Below are 10,308 nucleotides of genomic sequence, written 5' to 3'. Positions count from 1 at the left end.
GATTGACCAAGGATCCAATACTTTTCACTCAATCATCAATAACACCATTCACAGCTTCCGCTTCTCAGTTGCACCTCCTTCCAAATATTGTGATCCATTTTCCTCAGGATTTTTTTCTGGATTTAATGTTTAGCTGCTTTGTGTCCTCATTTTGAAATCAGAATCGCTTCAATATCCAACACAATTTGAATTGAAAACCTGACGGACAAACAATGGAAAAATGTCACTCGGTAGCACAAATCGCATGGTGCTCATTTTCAGATTCACAGCAGTTAACTTTTCAATAAAATGAAGGAATTTTACAGTGAAATGATTTAAGACGTTTGTGTGACATTTATGTGTGACTAACTCACTCGGGTATTCTGTAAATGCTGCTCGGAGGTTTAATGACCGGGATATAATCTACCTGTGTTTTCCTGAGCCTGTGCTCGGTATATTGGGAGGTTTGGCCCGGGTTGGAGTATCTTGTGTCCTAAGGATGGGCAGTAACCCGCTGATTGAAGCTGCAGTCGCTGCTTTCTGCTGGCAGCGGGTGATTGGAGAGTGCGGGGATGGAATATTGCTGCTTTTCTGCTTTTCCCTGTCTCACTCACTCTGGAGCTGAGGAAGAGAGAATAACTGACGGGTTCGTTTCAATCCAATAACTTGATAAATTTCCAATGGGCTAGATATCGGTATATGGTAGGTCTAATTGTTTTCTCATTATATTTGAAATTAATATTCGACAAAAGCCACGTACCTGGGAGCTCACTGGATATCAGTGGAACTGGCAACATTTTGGGGGTCTATTGTTTCAGCGCAAGTACCCAATGACAGCCCGGAACTGTGTGATAATCAATGCTGATGGGGAGAAAACAGTGAAAACTTTGCCCCTGAGTGGTCTCGAACCACCAACCTTTCGGTTAACAGCCGAACGCACTGACCAATTGCGCCACAGAGGCTGATGAAGACTTAAATCAGTGAGTTAAAGGTTCAGATTGCTGCTACCGGAATGACAATTGTCTCTATCAGTTTTACTCTTCCAAAATAAAGAGTGGGGCATTCATTGTGGACACAGGGAAACAGTCTGATCCCACCCACTGCAGACACATCCATGTCACCAGGATCCAGCTCCCCTACAACCGGTGCCGTCTCCCTTCGAGCCTTTCGTTGCCTTGACTGTTACCAAGTATTCTGATTGTCCCGAAGCCGATATTAGGTTTGAATTCCTGATGTGCAGTAACGAGAATCCTTTCAATGTCTCAGAGCAGTTAATTTCACTGATCACATCAGAGTTACTATTCCAGCGTCTTAAAGAAGGGAAAGGTGCCTTGACTGTCTCTGGTCAGTCGAACAGTTCACCCTTCATTCTCCTCTGATTCCGGTTCCCAAAGATTATCTAAAGACTCATAAAACTGGAGACTGGGTTTTCTGTTTTGGTTCCTTCTCCATTTTCCCACCTGCCAACTGACAATATTTTCTAAAACCTCATCTCAATCCACCGCCTTGCATCATGTTCAGGGATGAGGAAATTCACGAGGTCAGTAAATCTCCATTCCCTGACTGGGAATTAAACCTGGACCACAGCAGTGAAAGCGCTGAATCCTGACCACTAGACCACCAAGAAAGCTGCTCACCAGCCTCACCACGTGCCTTATCTATGATACCTGTGCCTTTATTTTTGTGTCAGACCTCTTTCACCAGAGACACGTTTCATAAGAACATAAGAACGTTAGAAATAGGAGCAGGAATCGGCCATTCGGCCCCTCTAGCCTGCCCCGCTATTCAATAAGATCATGGCTAATCTGCCCCAGGCCTCAAATCCTATTTTCTCCCAGTTCCTCATAGCCCTCAACTCCCCAATATTGCAAAAATGTATCTTACTCCTCTTTAAATACTCTCAGTGAGCTACCCTCCACAACTCTCTTGGGAGAGAATTCTAGGCATTCACTTCCCTCTGGGAGAAAAAATTCCTTTGCATCTCAGTTTTAAATGAGTGCCCCCTGATTCTGTAACCATGTCCCCTAGTTCTAGGTTCCCATTAGTGGTAACATCTGCTCAACATCTACCCTGTAAAACCTCTCAGAATCTTGTACGTTTCAATGAAGTCTCCCCTCAGCCTTCTAAACTCTCACGAATAAAGGCGTCACCTGCTTCACCGTTCTTGATCAGTCAGCCCCTTCAACACAGAAATCAGCCTAGTGAATCTCTTTTCAACTGCCTGCAATGCCAATATATGCTTCCTTAAATATGGGGACCAAAACTGTACACAGAACTCCAGGTGCGGCCTCCCCAACACCCTGTACAGTTATAAGAAGACTTCCCTATTTTTAAACTCCAATCACTAGCAATACAGGCCAAAATTCCATTTGCGTTCTTAATTACCTAAGATTGGCTGGAGAATGGGGTTGAGAAACTTATCAGCCATGATTGAATGGTGGAGCAGACTCGATGGGCCGAATGGCCTAATTTCTGCTTCTATGCCTTATTCTTATGCTTATACTTGCTGCACCTGCATGCTAACTTTTTGTGTTTCATACATAGGAACACCCAGATCCCTCTATGCTGAACATTTTTTGGAGTCACTCTCCATTTAAATAATATTCTGCTTTTTGATCCTTCCTATCAATGTATATGACCTCACACTTCCCGACATTAAACTCCATCTGCCAACATTTTGCCCACTCACCCAACCTGTTTATATCCCCTTGCAGATGCCTTATGTCGTCGTCACAACCTGTCCTCCCATCTATTTTTGTATCGTCAGAAAATTTGGATACATTACACTCTGCCCCCTCCTCCATGCCAATATAGATAGTAAATAATTGAGGCCTTAGGACGGACCATTTTGACACTCCATTAGTTACCTCTATCCATCCTGAATAATCCCGACTGTCTGTCTTCTGCGTGTGAAATTAGGCTCTTTACATTGCAGGGTTTGTGTAGGGTAATAGGGATCACGGTCTCTCACACACGGAAAGTTTCCCCGCTACATTGCAGGGTTTGTGTAGGGTAATAGGGATCACGGTCTCTCACACACGGAAAGTTTCCCCGCTACATTGCAGGGCTTGTGTAGGGTAATAGGGATCACGGTCTCTCACACACGGAAAGTTTCCCCGCTCGAAAAGGGGAATTAACATTAACAGAATTAAATGTGAGGAAAGGGTGCATCATTCCCGTTTGTTGTTAAACGGTAACTGGATGCATCATCTCAAAACCATGTGACATTTATACATCTCCAAGTTTTGAATGATATTCTGAAAAATGCGAAAGAAAAAGGGAAAGATGGGGGCGGATTTGCTGTAAGGCCGTTCGCACATGTGTGAGGTGTTGAGTGAGCTGCTGATGTGCTGTGTCATTTGATGATTCTAATGTTAGATCAATTTCTCTGCCGCATGGCTCAGGTTATCAGCCGAATTGTACTTCCACAAAACAACGTCCTGAAGTGCAATAAGACAGCACAGTTTGATATTCCAGGTCGGTCTGCAAGGAGCTGCGTGTTGTTTTTGTAGTCCAGCGATTCTCACATTTGCTTTACACGCCGAGAATTCCCTGAATCGAAACTCTTTGAAGAACAGTGGAACTGACAACATTTGTGGAAAATGTTCTTACCGCCATTGACAACCCGGATCTGAGTGACACTGAATGTTGATGGGGGAAAAACATTAACGGCTTCATCTCCGAATCACCAAACTTTACAGTTAACAGCCGAACGCGCTGACCAATTGTGCTGATTCACTGATGCAACTTTCTGTGTTCTTTGTACAGGCACAGTCAGGTCTCTTTGAACATCAGCACAACTTTCTCACCTCTTCAAACATGTTCGGCTTTTTTGTTTTTTTAAAAACTATTTTTACGACCAAGCGAGTAACTTCAGATTTGCTGCATTTTTCTATGTCTGGCATTTCGTTAGCCAATCACCTCTTATATATATTAAAAAAACAGGAAATTCTGGGAAAACTCAGCAGGCCGAACAGCCTCGGTAGAGAGGGAAACAGAGTTTGTGAGGAAAAACTTTTTTACCCAAAGGGTGGTGACGGTCTGGAATGCACTGCCTGGGAGGGTGGTGGAGGCGGGTTGCATCACATCCTTTAAAAAGTACCTGGATGAGCATTTGGCACCTCATAACATTCAAAGCTATGGGTCAAGTGCTGGTAAATGAGATTAGATAGGTAGGTCAGGTGTTTCTCACGTGTCGGTGCAGACTTGTTGGGCCGAAGGGCCTCTTCTGCACTGTGTGATTCTGTGAACATAGAACAACTGGCAGATGGCTATATTTTGTGGTGGGATGGGGAGAGGTGCGGTGGTTGGGGAAAAAGGAGATAAGAGAGGGATGAAATAATGAATAAATGAATAAAAATAAGTAAATAAAAATACATTTTTATAACGGGATTTTGGAAAGGGTGAAAATAGAGGAGAGAGTTCATGGTCTGAAGCTATTGAACTCAATGTTAAGTCCGGAATGTTGTAAAGTGCCTAGTCGGAAGATGAGGTGCTGTTCCTCCAGTTTGCGTTGAGCTTCACTGGAACATTGCAGCAGGCTAATGATGGACATGTGGGCATGAGAGCAGGGTGGAGTGTTGAAATGGCAAGGGACATGAAGGTCTGGATAATACTTGCGGACAGACCAAAGGTGTTCTGCAAAGCGGTCACCCAGTCTGCTTTGGTCTCTCCAATGTAGAGGAGACCGCATTGGGAGCAGCAAATGCATTCGACCAAATTGAAGGGGGTGTAAGTGAAGCGCTGCTTCACCTGAAAGGAGTGTTTGGGCCCTGGGAAGGTGAGGAGGGAGGCCCCTAAAGGGCCATCTGTCAGTTGTTCTTTCACAGAGTGCTGACCCTTGTTCTGTATTCACACCTAACAGCACCTTATTTAGCGCTTTCCACTACCATTAACATTCCCTTTTTCTTGTGCCCCTGAAGTCTTTGTCAACCCTTCCCGAGCCCCCACCTATCCCTGACCTTCCCACTTGCTCCACCCAACCCCTCGTAAACAGTATAAATACCATCATATTTCGGCTTCTCTTTAGCTCTGAAGAAGTCACACGGACTCGAGACTTTGACTCTGTTTCCCTCTCCACAGATGCTGTCAGATGTTGAGCTTTTCCAGCATTTTCTGTTTTTAATACTGATTTCCAGCATTCGCAGTATTTTAACTTAAAAGCAACATTTATTTTTCTATATCGTTCTGCAGTCTCTCAGCTTTCCACAGAAGTGGGCATTCTCGGTTACCCATAGGCTCCAGAGAGAACGGAACTCACAATAAACTGACTTCCAAGACCAGTGCTGTAACCGATGAGTAATGGAGCCACCTGCTAACTTAAGCCAACGGAAAATCGACCATATTCAGTAAAACGAGGCAGAGGCTGATGTTCTGGGCGGGCGACATTTCAAAGGCCCGGAAATGTCTGAGAGGGAGAACAGGGAGTTAAAAGATGCGACATGAAAGCGGCAGAACTTGATGTATGTCACTTACTTTCAGTGATGAATTTCTGCCGTGTGTCGCCTTGTCAGTTTCACAGGAGCCGCAGGGATGAGGTTGGTGGCACCTGGTTAAAATGAGGAATATTGGGAACTGTAATCAGCAGGATTCAAACCGACAGGGGGAGACCCCAATGGATTTCAAATTCATCACCTTAAACATTCAGCCGCGACTAACAGCAGCTTCCGAGCTCAAATGTGTTCTTGTCAAATCAGAAACCGCTACAAAATAAGTCACTTGGCCCGTTGTGCCTGTGCTGGCTCTCTGAAAGAACAACTCAACCAATTCCACACACCCGCCTTTCCCCCACAACAATTTATATTTGCATTGCCTCTCCGTGGTTTTCCAAACAAAATAAAGTTCACAACCCGCCCTATATTAAACTAGAATCTCCTCTTGTTCTCCGAAAGGGAATTCCTAAAGTTCCCCAAAGTGGGAATGTGACTTAAACTGTGGCAGCGCTGGGATTCGGATCCACCCCTCGAAGGACTGGAAGGAACCCAAGTCCAAATCTTCATGTCACTGGGTCGGGAAAACTTTGTTAATTAACGGACAATGTGCATAGATTCTGCAGAAACTCTTCTTCAAAAGCGAATTGGACAGTGACTTGAAATAGAGAAAAATTAGGCTGATGGAAAGAGAGAATTACATTGAGACGAATTGGTTCCTCTTTAAAAAAGAAGCTGGCATAGATGCGATGATCCAATGACCTGCCAACCTGCTGTACCATTTGATGATGACATTGTTGATCAGTCTGTCTCCAGCATTCCTAATGAGAACAGCCGAATTCAATTTCTTCAAAACATAGGCCAAAAGTGCTGCTGCGGAACTGCATTGCAGTCAGGTGTACTAAGCCCCTTGTGTATGGAGTTTCTGTAGTGTAGTGCTTATCACATTGGCCTTACATGTGAAAGGTCCCCGGTTTAAAGCCAGGCAGAAACGTTATCGAAATTTACTCATTTAGGTGAGAGGGAAAGTTGCTTCGCTCCTGGCTTGTTGTTGAATATTAGCTGAATGCAGAATCTCACAGCCGGATTGCACTTGCTCTTCGTCTTTTCACAAAGTGGACACTCAGCAAAGTGAGGATATCCTTCAGCAGGCAGCGGGTGAGCGGAGAATATTCAAAATGAATATTCAATAAAACCATATCTGTTGGAACTCGCCGGATAACAGGAGAGTTGGCAATTTCTGTCATTTTTTGTCGCTTAAGGACCCAATGACAACCCGGGACTGTGTGACAATGAATGCTGCTCCAGCTAACAGCAATCACTGTTTTCATTGGCTGAAGAAGTCGTATGTGTTCTACATAAACGTGTCATTTTGTGGGAGAAAAGTGTCTCTGGTGAAAGAGGTCTGAAATGAAAATAGAAGGCACAGATGTCATGGGTAAACCGGCCTGTAAAGTAGCAAGCCTGGGGGTCTAGTGGTTAGGGTTCGGCCCTTATAAACATCATGCTAATGATTAAAAATAAATGTGCATCGCTTATTGATTGAAAACTGAAAGCGCATATCAGCTCCGCCTGAATCAGTGGAGTGAGAGCTGGAGTGTTGTATGCGAGCTGGAAATGTCACCCGTGCAACAGGCCGCGAGCAAACACAGAGGTGAAAATAGGAAACGAGAGAAGGGCTGTGATAGGCTGCAAAGCACTGACTATCGAGATGGTGGTGCAAGGGAAAATGTGGAGGTAATAGGGGAGATTTCACTGTTTACATCGACACAAATATCCCCCAGATCTGGTTCCAAATCTCGTGCCAAACGAGAAGAAAACTTCTCACTGAATTTGCTCAGTCCCATGACGTCAAATGAGCTGAACACAAGAGAAGAAGGTGGATTTTGCTGGAGTGGGTTGTAAGATGATAAAATGACTGTGAAAGCAGCAGCATTGGGAGTGGAAATGAAACAGTTATAGAAAGATCCAGCACAGAAAGAGGCCATTCGGCCCGGCGTGCTGCTTTGAAAGAGCAGTTGTGATTTGTTGATCAGGAGCGACATTTCTCCCAGTTTGAACAGCAGGAAGAAAAATCTGTCCCATTCCCACCCACATTTTGCACCATCATCCCTTTAGTCAGTTTCTCTCTCATGCCTTGTAACCGATCACAGTCCTTCCCTTTTGTCCTTTCAGTCCCCTCTCTCCGCCTCTAGACTTGTTTTCCACCTGTTACGGCTCTGGCTTTTCCAGCTCTGATGAAAGATCATCCAGCTGGAAGATTAACTCTGTTTGACACTCCACAGACGCTGCCAGATCTAGTTTCTTTTAATAAGGAATTCCTATTCACTGTGACAGTTCACACAGCGGGAAAGAAAAGGTTTTCCCTATACGGGAATTAAACCTAGGCTGCGTCGGTGAAAGCACCAAATGCTCAGAATTAAAAACTTGACTTCCAGTGAAGCCGAGAGCAGTTTTCATTCATAAACCAGCAACTGTGATATTAACAAAGCGGGATGGAGAAAGACTCAGTTTGAGCGGTGACACTGCCGGAGGAATGGAGACCTGGGGATCACCCATGAAAACAACAATGTTTAAAAAGGGACTTTCACTGATCACAGGTCGCGAACCCAACAGACCTGGCATTAAGAGCCTCAGACGCCGTCGACTGAACTAGCCAGGCATGTAAGAAGAACGAAGCATTCCACATCCCAACATCCATGGAGATCACTGCTGTTTACGACCTCAAGCCTCAGCTTGTTCTGAATTTCAAATTGTTGAAGGTAATCGACCGATAAAAGCCCCAAGGTTACAATGCATTCCTCTCAATCACCAATAACATCATTCACACCTTCCACTTCTTAGCTGCACCTCCGTACAAACATTGCAAACCCCTCTTGAATCTTTCATTTTGATATTTTTCTCTGTAAAATTTCAATATGAAGCTGCACAATCAATGTGAATAAAGTTTGTGATGGTGAAAATGTGATCACCACTTCGGGGAACTGAACCACACTAACATAGACAGAGGAACACACGCAGACATATGCACCGAGAGTGACAGAGACCGAAGGGGAGACAAACACCCAGAAAACAAGGATGTCACCAACCTGGCAAATTATTGTTCCATTTCAGACTGCAGATTTAGTGAATGTTTGCCGATCAACGGAAAGAAGAAACACGGAAATGGTTGGGTGGTTTTCATTTCACTTAGCTGATAATTAATTCTGAAGGCAGTTTGCTAAAGTCAGGAGTGATTCGGGCTGTGTCACAGGAAGGGACGAATGACGATCAGGAGGAGGCGATTCAGCCCTTTGAACCTGTTCCGCCATTCAGCAAGATCATGGTTGATCTGATTGTGGTCTCGAGGCCGCTTTTCTGTCCTCTCCAAAAAATATTTGGAAAATAATGTCAGTTGGCAACTGGGAAAATGGATTGGGAACCAATACAGAAAACCCAGTCTCCAGCTTTGTGAATATTCAGAAAGACTTTGGGAACCGGAATCAGGGGAGAATGAAGGGTGAACTGTCAGACTGACCAGAGACAGTCAAGGCACCTTTCCCTTCTTTAAGACACTGGAACATTGACTCTAATGTTATCAGTGAAATTAACTGATCTGAGACTTTGAAAAGATTCTCGTTACTGCACATCAGGAATTCAAAACTAATGTCAGCTTCAGGACAATCAGAATACTTGGTAACAGACAAGACACGCAAAGGCTCGAAGGGAGACGGCACCGGTTGTAGGAGAGCTGGTTCACAGTGACATGGGTGTGCCTATAGTGGGTCGGATCAAACTGTTTCCATATATCCACAATGAATGTCCCACTCTTTATTTTGGAAGAGTAAAACTGATAGAGAACAATGGTCATTCCGTTCGCAGCAATCTGAAGCTTTAACTCACTGACACCCTGGCTTAAACTTTCATCGGTCCCTGTGGCGCCATTGTTTAGTGCGTTCGGCTATGAAACGAAAGGTTGGTGGTTGGAGACCACCCAGGAATGAAACTTTAACTGTTTTCTCTCTATCAGCATTCATAGTCACTCAGTTCCCGGTTGTCATTGGGTACTTGAGCTGAATACGAAGACTCCCGAAACGTTGCTGACTCCATTGAGAAAACAATTAGACCGACCATACACCGATATCTAACCCATTGGAAATTCATCAAGTTATTGGATTGAAACAAACCCATCAATTATTCACTCTTCCTCAGCTCCACAGTGAGTGAGACAGGGAAAAGCAGAAAAGCAGCAATATTCCGTCCCCGCACTCTCCAATCACCCGCTGCCAGCAGAAAGCGGCGACTGCAGCTTCAATCAGCGGGTTACTGCACATCCCTGGGACACAAGATACTCCAACCCGGGCCAAACCTCCCAATACACCGAGCACAGGCTCAGGAAAACACAGGTAGATTATATCCCGGTCACTAAACCTCCGAGCAGCATTTACAGAATACCCGAGTGAGTGAGTCACAAATAAAAGTCACACCAACTTTCTAATTCTTTTCACCGTAAAATTCCTTCATTTTATTGAAAAGCTGACTGTTGTGAATCTGAAAATGAGCACCATGGGATTTGTGTTACCGAGTGACTTGTTTTCCATTGTTTGTCCGTCAGGTTTGCAATTCAGTTTGTGTTGGATGTTGAAGCGAATCTGATTTCAAAATGAGGTCACAAAGCAGGTAAATATTAAATCCAGGCGAAAATCCTGAGGAAAATGGATCACAGTATTTGGAAGGAGGTGCAGATAAGAAGTGGAAGATGTGAATGATGTTATTGGTGATTGAGAGGAATGCATTACAACCTTGGGGCATTTGTAGGCCGATTATGTTCCACACCTTAAAAGCCAGAACAAACTGAGGCACCAGGTGGAAAGCAGCAGGTTTCTCCATGTATGTTGGCATATGGAGCAACTTTCTATAT

The 10,308-nt window shown here is 44.4% G+C and overlaps 1 non-coding gene across 1 annotated transcript; it reads right to left on the bottom strand.

Moving 5' to 3' along the window:
* Window positions 1-867: 867 nt before the first annotated feature.
* On the bottom strand, window positions 868-941 carry trnan-guu (transfer RNA asparagine (anticodon GUU)). Its single transcript has one exon. It is a non-coding gene; the product is annotated as a tRNA-Asn (tRNA).
* Window positions 942-10,308: the final 9,367 nt, after the last annotated feature.

This window comes from Cetorhinus maximus, unplaced genomic scaffold (genome assembly GCF_964194155.1).
Source record: "Cetorhinus maximus unplaced genomic scaffold, sCetMax3.hap1.1 HAP1_SCAFFOLD_305, whole genome shotgun sequence".
NCBI classification, from domain to species: Eukaryota; Metazoa; Chordata; class Chondrichthyes; order Lamniformes; family Cetorhinidae; genus Cetorhinus; species Cetorhinus maximus.
This window is presented reverse-complemented; position numbering and strand designations above follow the sequence as displayed.